The sequence below is a fragment of the Entelurus aequoreus genome, linkage group LG14 (assembly GCF_033978785.1).
Source record: "Entelurus aequoreus isolate RoL-2023_Sb linkage group LG14, RoL_Eaeq_v1.1, whole genome shotgun sequence".
In the NCBI taxonomy this organism is placed as follows: Eukaryota; Metazoa; Chordata; class Actinopteri; order Syngnathiformes; family Syngnathidae; genus Entelurus; species Entelurus aequoreus.
The window spans coordinates 43,445,256-43,456,548 of record NC_084744.1 but is presented as its reverse complement, the minus strand read 5'-3'; positions in this window follow the sequence as shown (position 1 = coordinate 43,456,548).

Genomic DNA, 11,293 nt, shown 5'->3' with positions numbered 1-11,293 from the left:
TAGATCTCAGCCTGGCAAAACTTAACAATGCTGTTGCTAACGACGCTAAGGCTGACTTAGCAACTTAGCAACCGGACCTCAGAGTTATGATAAAAACATTAGCGCTCCACCTACGCCAGCCAGCCATCATCTGCCCAGCTCATCATCACCCGTGCTCACCTGCGTTCCAGCGATCGATGGCGCGACGAAGGACTTCACCCGATCATCCGTGCGGTGGCCGGTTAGCATCAGCTAGCGCGTCTGCTATCCAAGTGAGTAATCCTTGTTGTGTTGCTACAGCCAGCCGCTATACACCGACCCGCCTACAACGTTCTTCTTTGCAGCCTCCATTGTTCATTAAACAAATTGCAAACGATTCACCAACACAGATGTCCAGAATACTGTGGAATTATGAAATGAAAACAGAGCTTTTTTGTATTGTATTCAATGGGAAGGCATACCTCTGTTCCCCGGGCTACGTCACGCGCATATGTCATCCTCCGAAGGCTTTTTCAACCGGAAGTGTGGCGGGAAATTTAAAATTGCACTTTATAAGTTAACCCGGCCGTATTGGCATGTGTTGCAATGTTAAGATTTCATCATTGATATATAAACTATCAGACTGCGTGGTCGGTAGTAGTGGGTTTCAGTAGGCCTTTAAAGGAGTCATAATATGGGTTTTTTTTCTCCATGTAAAATACTTCCCTGTGGTCTACAGCAGTGGTCCCCAACCTTTTTGTAGCTGCGGACCGGTCAACGCTTGAAAATGTTTTTTTTTTTCATAAAGAAATACAATAATGTGTGCTTACGGACTGTATCCCTGCAGACTGTATTGATCTATATTGATATATAATCTATATATTGTGTTTTTTATGTTGATTTAATAAAAAAAATTAAAAAAAATACATATATATTTTAAAATTTTTTTTTTTTTTTTAAATTTCTTGTGCGGCCCGGTGGTTGGGGACCACTGGTCTACAGAACATGAAACAGTGGTTTTTGGTCATAGTTTTGCATATATTTTGTTTTACAGACCATCTTTAAGCTGCTTTCTGATCAGTCTTTTTACATGCCCCCACTTCGACTGTGTCTTTTCCCCGTCAGCCATGTTGTAGTTTCTAGCGCTTCCATAGCGTTTTCTACTGACATCTATACAGTGCATCCGGAAAGTATTCACAGCACTCCACTTTTTCCAGATTTTGTTATGTCCCAGCGCTATTCCAAAATGGAATACATTTATTTTTTGTCCTCAAAATTCTACAGACCCCCATAATGACAATGTGAAAAGTTTTTTGTTTTTTTTGCTAATTTATTCAAACAAAAATATCACATGTACATAAGTATTCACAGCCTTTGCACAATACTTTGTTGACGCACCTTGGCAGCAATTACAGTGTCGAGTGTCTATTTAATAATACCACCTTAACATTTGACAACCAAACAATTAAACAAGGCGACTCGGTAAAGAATCTGGGTATTATCTTCGACCCAACTCTCTCGTTTGAGTCACACATTAAGAGTGTTACTAAAACGGGCTTCTTTCATCTCCGTAATATCGCTAAAATTCGTTCCATTTTGTCCACAAGCGATGCTGAGATCATTATCAGTGCGTTCGTTACATCTCGTCTCGATTACTGTAACGTTTTATTTTCGGGCCTCCCTATGTCTAGCATTAAAAGATTACAGTTGGTACAAAATGCGGCTGCTAGACTTTTGACAAAAACAAGAAAGTTTGATCATATGACAAACAGCGAGAGACGTTTGCACAGTGCCTGTGTTTTTAAAGATGTAAATCTCTGTTGTTTTACACTTCTCTTATGTATTTTAAAATGTATGTCTTAATGTATTTATTTTGAAACTGCTCTGTGACATGTGCTGTTGACCTCTTGGCCAGGTCACCCTTGTGAAAGAGATCTTGATCTCAATGGGTTTTCTTATCTGGTTAAATAAAGGTTCTAACATATTACGCCTATACTGGCTCACTTGCACTGGCTTCCTGTGCACCTAAGATGCGACTTTAAGGTTTTACTACTTACGTATAAAATACTACACGGTCAAGCTCCTGCCTATCTGGCTGATTGTATTGTACCATATGTCCCGGCAAGAAATCTGCGTTCAAAGAACTCCGGCTTATTAGTGATTCCCAGAGCCCAAAAAAAGTCTGCGGGCTATAGAGCGTTTTCTATTCAGGCTCCAATACTATGGAATGCCCTCCCGGTAAAAGTTAGAGATGCTACCTCAGTAGAAGCATTTAAGTCTCATCTTAAAACTCATTTGTATACTCTAGCCTTTAAATAGACTCCCTTTTTAGACCAGTTGATCTGCCGTTTCTTTTCTTTTCTTTTCTACTCTGCTCCCAACCCGGGGTGGACCGCTAGCCTGTGCATCGGATGGGGACATCTCTACGCTGCTGACCCGTCTCCGCTCGGGATGGTTCCTGCTGGCCCCACTATGGACTGGACTTTCGCTGATGTGTTGGACTTTCACAATATTATGTCAGACCCACTCGACATCCATTGCTTTCGGTCTCCCCTAGGGGGGGGTTACCCACATATGCGGTCCTCTCCAAGGTTTCTCATAGTCATTCACATTGACGTCCCACTGGGGTGAGTTTTCCTTGCCCGTATGTGGGCTCTGTACCGAGGATGTCGTTGTGGCTTGTACAGCCCTTTGAGACACTTGTGATTTAGGGCTATATAAATAAACATTGATTGATTGATTGATTGAGTGTTTCTTTGGGCAGTTTCACCCTTTCCTTTTTGCCCATTCCTCTTTGCAGCACCTCTCAAGCTCCATCCTGTTGCATTATTCAGAGTGGTTCGTCCATTTTCTGAGATTGTGTACTTAAAAATGTACTGACACCTTGTTGTGTTTGTCGCAATATTTCTGGGGATGGGAATCTACAGTATAGCTTTTATCAGACTCAGAAAAAGGTTAACCACGAGGCTACACCTTATTCAGTTGAATAGTAAACATTATGTTAAATGAATTCAATTTCTGATACCAAATAACCATAACTTAAAGGGAGATTTATTTTAGTTACAACTCTGTTACAAGATATCATTAAATTGTGGTATTAATAATAAAACTCCCACTGAGTGTTTATTGATGCTGATGAAACTGGAACTGAATAAAATATGCATATAATTTCTTGGTGGCAATCCTTTGCCTTAGTTACACATTATTTGAGCATATAGCAGGTTCATCCACACCTTGAGTTCTCTCTTTCACACTTCGCCATCGCTTATCAGATCTGTGGGCAACAAATGAGAGCAGATTTCCAAATCTACCATTAGCCTATTCCACACTTCATCAAGGGTGGCTTCACTCCAGCAAGTTTGAATGAGACAAAAATATACTTTTCTTTGTAAAATCAAAAGAGGGTTACCTAGAAATGCAGCCAACGTCAAACAGGTTCCAATTATCTTCGACTCCTTCTTGGCCAGGCTTGGATGAGTCACAGCCGCCCTTGTCTGCAAGCGCACTGCCCTCTCTGTTCACATAGGTGCTATATTTCTCAGTATACGCAGCTCCAGGAAGTATGATATCACAGCCTTTGGCAGACCTACGTCACCATGGTGACCTGGGAGGTTAAACAAGACACTAATAGCACACCATGAATTGATTTACGTGGACCCCGACTTAAACAAGTTGATAAACTTATTTGGGTGTCACCATTTAGTAGTCAATTGTACGGAATATGTACTGAACTGTGCAATCTACTAATAAAAGTTTCAATCAATCAATCAATCAAAATCAAAACAGATAGCTACGTCACTTTTGTAAATAGTGTGACATCATAACATACCAGCGAGACAGCATAATTCAACTCATTTATTGAAAAAAAAATGACACAGCATGCTGAAAATTTGCATCCTTCTTCCGCCACATTATTTATTAACCCATTTTTGACGGTTGTCACAAATTGACCTTTGTGTTTGAATACAGTCTAATGCCGGTATATCCCAGACATACCATGCACATTTTTTTTTTAAACTGAATATTTTTCATTTTATTGTTTACCTGTATTTTAGTCATGTCATGTACTATACTTTCCACATGTAGTATGGTAATGGTTATGTTGCCTTTTTCCCCCAGAAACAACCCTGCCTTTCTAAGATGTCATACTCCAATGTATAGAAAGAGAGAGCTTAACTGCTGCTGAAAGGTAAAACAGCCAACCTTGATGAATTATAAAACTGTCCTCTGGGAGATATGTGCGTGTAATGCAGCCAGCATCAGCTCCTATTAGGAATAGAACCTGAGGTGGGTTCTCTTTGATAGCGTCCACTCTTGGCTTACACCCAACATCAAGTGCAGCTACTTGAGTGGCAACACTGCAGAGACAGCAAAATAGCACATCAAGAATAATGTAGATTACAGTCACTTTTCCTACTCGAAGCATTTCCTTTAGATACGATTACTTGTGAAGGACATTGGGAACCTTGCAGTTGCTGCTGATGTAAGGACTCTGAGTAAAGTAGACATAGCTTCCATTATCGCAGCCTTGTACTCCTTCTGCAGACACGCAGTAGATACAAATGCACAAACATCAAATCATTTGGGTGATAACATGAGTAAAAACAACACCGAGTTGCAAGAGAAAACCAGTGTCTTCCAGACGCAATCTTTAGCCAGACCTCAGTTGAAGTCATTGTGATGCAACGGCAAAGTCATGTGAAAAATTAAAGACATACTCCTGAACCGCTGCACACAAAAGGGGGAACATTTGTCAAAACATGCACCCTTATTCTATTGGCAAATTCACCTCATGGTGGCGCTATTATTAAATTAAACTGACCCCACAAGTCGGGCTGACTTAAAATGGCAAGAATCACCATTAAATGTGTTCTACATCAGGCCAACATTTTTACAGGGGACAAAAATTGGGGACCAAAGCCGAATTTTATTTTGAGCCTCCCTCCCCCCAAATCACTATCTTTTATTAATGTGAAATAATTGTTATACTTTTTATTATAAGTTGAATTAAATTTAATGCATATTTTACTAATAATAATTATTTTGATATAATATGTATAGTTTTACTACAAATTAAAGGGAAACTGCACTTTTTTCGTAGTTTTGCCTATCGTTCACAATCCTCATAAGAGACAAGAAAATAGATGTTTTTTTGTGGGGGTTTTTGCATTCTAATTTGTAATTACTTGGCTCATTCTAGTTGGCTAGCAATGCTGCTAATGTGAGCAATCCATTCTGCCTCTAAATCACTCTAAAAATGCATCCAAAAAACCGTGAACAATACTCAATTTACGCTTTGTAACCTGTATCCATTCTGCCTCTAAATCACTCTAAAAATGCATCCAAAAAACTGTGAACAATACTCAATTTACGCTCTGTAACCTGTATAATAACCAAGCTGTAGCAACATCGTTATTGTAAGGGCAAATACTAAGGAACAGTTTTTGTAGCGTAGTAACACATCGCCTTGCAACGGCATTAATTTGTACTGCACGACAAAATGCAATAGGACACTCAACTGTACTCACTGAAAAACATGAACAATCATATTACAATATCTGTAAAGTATTAGCCCACATTTCATGTTTTGTTTGTACACAGTCGACAGTGTATGTACTTTAGTTGTAATAACAAGAACGACGTGCTGCATGTATTATGATCAATATAATAGTGACTCACTCGATGTCTGTCTGGTCAAGCTGGCCGAGGACATTATTCCGGTTGAGTTTGGGTATGCACTTCATTTTTGTCGGCATAGCTTAGCTCCAAGCTCCACATTTACACCGTCAGGTCATGCCGGTCCTGACTCTCGGCTTCCATCTGCTCCCAACGTTTCACCCTCTCTTTGTGCTCGCTTAACTAGCAGTTCATCTTCTGTTTATTCAGATTCAAAAAGATAAGGTTGTGAATCCTCATTGATCAAAAAATAGTCATCTTTGCCATCTATTATGAAGTCTGACATGATTAGAAAACATACGCGTTTGTTGCTGGAAGTAGGAATACAGATTTGTTGACGGAAGTAGGAAGTGTGTTGCTATGTGGATAGATATAAATGCGCCCAGGAAATAAGTTCCGGTAATACAGGACTCCCCAAACTTTTTGACTCGGGGGCCACATTGGGTTAAAATAATATGTGTGTGTATATATGTACAGTATGTATGTATGTAGTGTATATATATATATATATATATATATATATATATATATGTATGTATGTATGTATGTATGTATGTATGTATGTATTTATTTATGACTATAATGTAATTTAATTATAGTGATACATATAATAAATTCAATATCTACATCACTATACTAACTTCAGAACTGTCTAAAAAAAGTTACAGTAACTAAATTTTAAGGGAAAAAAAACAGTTTCTTTCTGATTATTTATTCCATATTATGCACAACTGATCACAGTTAAAAAGATGCTTAAATTCACACGGGATGGCGATAACAATGATTTAGGTCTGAATATTAAAGCATTATTAAAGCATAGATAGATAGCATAAATAAAACAGTTTACCTACAGCAGCTCTGGGCGAAGCTACCCCTACTAATACAGCTGTTTGCGGCTCTATTTAACTACCGCAAGATTATCGCCGCAGGATCACGTGGTAGTTACGTAGTCTCACAAGAACGGCAGCACAACAGACGCCGTAGCATATTAAAAAGACACATTATTTATATTATATTATCAACATATTATAGAGTTTTATATTGTAATACTTGCTATATTTCTACATAACCAGCTACACAAATATAAAACAAAAATAAACTTATATGAGTTTTACAGCTGGGTTACAGTCGTCCATAATGCTTGTTAACTGTACGAAAGCCTATTGTGTGCCTTTAACCAGTTTTGTAATGTTCCTATGCCTTTAAGTTGATAGGTCAATCTGTGACATCATTTCCCCTTTAAAGCACGTCTTTGTCAGAAAAGCCGGTTTCAATCAGTGGTGGCAGCCAGCCTTGTGTGCGTTGACGACTAAATACCACACACAAAACCACACACACATTCACATCTACCTTTCAGCAATAAAGATGATTAAAGGATTCTCTGGCCGGAATCTGTCCATCGTGTCCCAACTCTAAAAGAACTACTATCCCTTCCTTACATTGGTCCTTCGAGCCGGAGAGAGTTTCACCATCAGACACTATGGAGTCATCACCTGCTGATCACCAGCCCTCTGTCAGGCCAAAGAGAGACATTCGACTACCACAGCATTTGGCCCCTTACGATATCACCCTACTTCCCTCTCAACTGCCTGCTGCCCAAATCTCCTCACTACCAGTAGGACAACACGGTAAAGCAAGGCCAACCAGAGCTAGGAGTGCGTCCGGGGTACCAGTCATCTGCTTCATCACGTCGATCCTCTCGGCGATCACATGGGCTTCAACTGCTCCAAAATATTCTGGATGTTCAAACAGCTGCCCTAGAGGAGCGAATTAAAGGTTTGGAGCTTGCTGACCTGCAGCAAGAAATAGAGGAGGAAAGGAAAGCTGACTTGGACGCGAAGAGATAGGATGCACAAGCTAAAGAAGGACAAAGACTACAAGAGGATGCTCACCTTGCCAAGGAGAATATGGCAAGGGAAATGGAATGGCGCAGACGCTTAAAGAAACTGGAGAAAGACTTACACATTGCCCGTATTGTCAAGTCTTTCCTGTCGGAGTCTGAAGATGATGCAATGTCAACAGCGTCAGCTCCGCCCGGTGCTGACATGCTTCAGCTCCCATCAATAACTCCAATGAAATCCGCTGCTGCTATCCCGATTACACAGCCATTGACAACGATTCCCATTCCTGTCCAAGGTGCACAAACCTGTGTCCCGACTTTAGTAGGCCCCACTACATCTCCTGTCTCTGTCACCTTGCCTGCATCTGGGTCTTTCACAAGTCAACATATACCAGTCTTTCCCACATTTAGTTATGCATCAACAATGACACATGCAGCCGCAGTGCCACAAACCATGCAAACTTCTGTACCACAATCACCAGTTCCAGCTGGTGCACCTCCTCCTGCCGGGCAGTATGTTCAATACACATTACCATCTGCTACTCCAGCCCCGGCAGCACCACCCTGGTCCTACCCGGGCATCGAAACGCTGATCACTACATCCTATGGCATTCCCAAACCAGTACATCCAAGGTTTGAGAGTGGCCGGGAAAGGGATTTCGCCCTACTCAAGATGGCGCTAGAGAACTTGATGAATAGTCATCCTCACCTCAGCGAGCAATATAAATATCAAGTTCTACTAAATCAGCTCAAACTCCCTAACGCTCTGCAGTTAGCCAAGTCATTCATGTATGACCCAAACCCGTACACGGCTGCGCTAGGGGCTCTACAAGACAAATATGGCCAGCCTAGACAACTAGTACAGAGTGAACTAGGAGCTATTCTTAACTCACCAGCCATCAAAGTGGGGGATGCAGAAGCTTTCGACACCTTCGCTCTCTCAGTTCAGACCTTAGTTGGTATGCTGCAGACTTTAGAGGGACCCCTTGGATACAAGCTCAAATGTGGTTCTCACGTTGACCGCCTCATAAGTAAAATGCCTCCTGCTCACCGAGACGGATTTATGGAATACTGTCTTTGTCGAGGCATTCTACAGCCGGGTACCAACCAAACTTACACCCTGCCCGACCTGGCATCCTGGCTCTAAGTTAAAGCTCAAGCTAAGCGCCTGGCCAGCCGAGTCACTCACCTCTACAACCCGGGGCCTCCTCCTGCCAAGAGGGATTATAATAGTCCATGGCCCAAACAAAGGACAGCGTCAATTCTCTTATGTTCTGGTGAGATCGGTAGCAGCCAGAGCACCAATCTGACAAAGTCACAACCCTTTAAACCTAGTCCTTATTGTCCATTTTGCAACAGTAAGGAGCATTACCTCAACTCATGCCTGGACTTCAAGAAACTAAATACCAGTGAGATCAATAAGTGGATCTAAGAAGGTAACAGATGTTGGAAGTGCGGTCGTGGCCACAAAGCTGCAGCATGTACGCTTAAACGCCCTTGTAACTTATGCAAAGAGACGCACCTCACAGTACTGCATGACACGATCCAAGAGTCATCTCAACAAGTCCTGATGATGAGTAACCAAAAACCCACAGTCTACCTGGAACAGCCTCAAAGCCCTCAAAGAGTTTTGCTGAAAGTTGTTAAAGTGCTCATACAAAATGGAGACCGCACTCTAGAGACATTTGCTGTGTTGGATGATGGTTCTGAGAGAACACTCATCCTCCCCTATGCAGTAGAGCAGCTACAACTTGCTAAGCATCCTGAGACCCTTCACCTGAGAACTGTTCAACAAGAAGTGAAAGTGCTCAATGGTTCGTCAGTCAGCCTTCAGGTCTCCCCCATCTTCAAGCCAAGCAAGAAGTATTGGATTAAAAATGCCTTCACAGCTGAGAATCTGAGCCTATCTCAGCACACATATCCAGTAGCGGCCCTCCAAAAACGCTACGAGCACCTCAAAGACCTTCCTTTGCTGCCTATCCATCGAGCGCAACCGCTACTCCTCATAGGTTCTGATATGTCTCAGCTTCTTACTCCTACAGAGCCGGTGCGAGCAGGCCCATCTGGCGGCCCCATAGTAGTCTGTACCAACCTAGGCTGGTCCCTACAAGGTCCGTCTGTGATTTATGCATCTTCCCATCAGCCTTCCTGTCTGCACGTTACCACTGAATCCCCATTAACCGAACTTTTCAAGAATGTGGAACGCATACTTGCCAACCTTGAGACCTCCAATATCGGGATGTGGGGGTGTGTGTGGGGGGGGGGGGGGGGGGGGGGGCGTTGTTGGGGGCGTGGTTATTTACAGCTAGAATTCACCAACTCGAGTATTTCATATATATTTCATATATATATATATATATATATATATATATATATATATATATATATATATATATATATATATATATATATATATATATATATATATACACTACCGTTCAAAAGTTTGGGGTCACCCAAACAATTTTGTGGAATAGCCTTCATTTCTAAGAACAAGAATAGTTTCAGATGAAAGTTCTCTTTTTCTGGCCATTTTGAGCGTTTAATTGACCCCACAAATGTGATGCTCCAGAAACTCAATCTGCTCAAAGGAAGGTCAGTTTTGTAGCTTCTGTAACGAGCTAAACTGTTTTCAGATGTGTGAACATGATTGCACAAGGGTTTTCTAATCATCAATTAGCCTTCTGAGCCAATGAGCAAACACATTGTACCATTAGAACACTGGAGTGATAGTTGCTGGAAATGGGCCTCTATACACCTATGTAGATATTGCACCAAAAACCAGACATTTGCAGCTAGAATAGTCATTTACCACATTAGCAATGTATAGAGTGTACTTCTTTAAAGTTAAGACTAGTTTAAAGTTATCTTCATTGAAAAATAAGGACATTTTAATGTGACCCCAAACTTTTGAACGGTAGTATATATATATATATATATATATATATATATATATATATATATATATATATATATATATATATATATATATATATATATATATATATATATATATGTATGTATGTATGTATGTATGTATGTATGTATGAAATACTTGACTTTCAGTGAATTCTAGCTATATATATATATATATATATATATATATATATATATATATTTATTTTATTTACATAGGAAAAAAATAAATACTTGAATTTCAGTGTTCCGGTGGCTATCCATTAGATCAGGGGTGGGCAATTAATTTTTACCGGGGGCCGCATGAGCAACCCGAGCACTGCTGGAGGGCCACACTGACAATATTTCAATTAAATTTTGCTCAAATTATTTTTGATATACCGTAAGATAGATAATAATAATATTTTCATTTAACCTAACTTATCTTTATACAAAAGCAGATGGCTTTTGATGGTTTTATTTTTTAACACTTTCTTACACAACACTTCCTGATGTATATTACAATACAAAAATGTCAATTTCTGTCACTTTATCCTGCATCCTCTTTGTTGTAGAACCTTTATTTAACCAGATAAGAAAACGTTGTGAACGTAGCACGCCTGGAAGGTGATTGGCGAAGAAGGAGTAAGCGTTGCTGTTGCGGAAATGAGGAGTGAGGATTGGTTTTCCTTTTGGAAAGAACGAGATAAGTTGAGCTGTGTTAGTATAGCATGCTCAATAAAAGTTTAAAAAGTGCATCAGACTTGGTGTGCACTTCTTCTGGACGCTACAATTGATGTCAGAAGTGGGATGAAATGCCTCCCAGTTCGCCTTGCCATCAAACCTGGGAGTCTTCATTGAGGGCGGAATTCCCCCCGTGGCAAGCAGCGTGGCTGCACCTGTAAACACTCTCTCTCTCTCTCT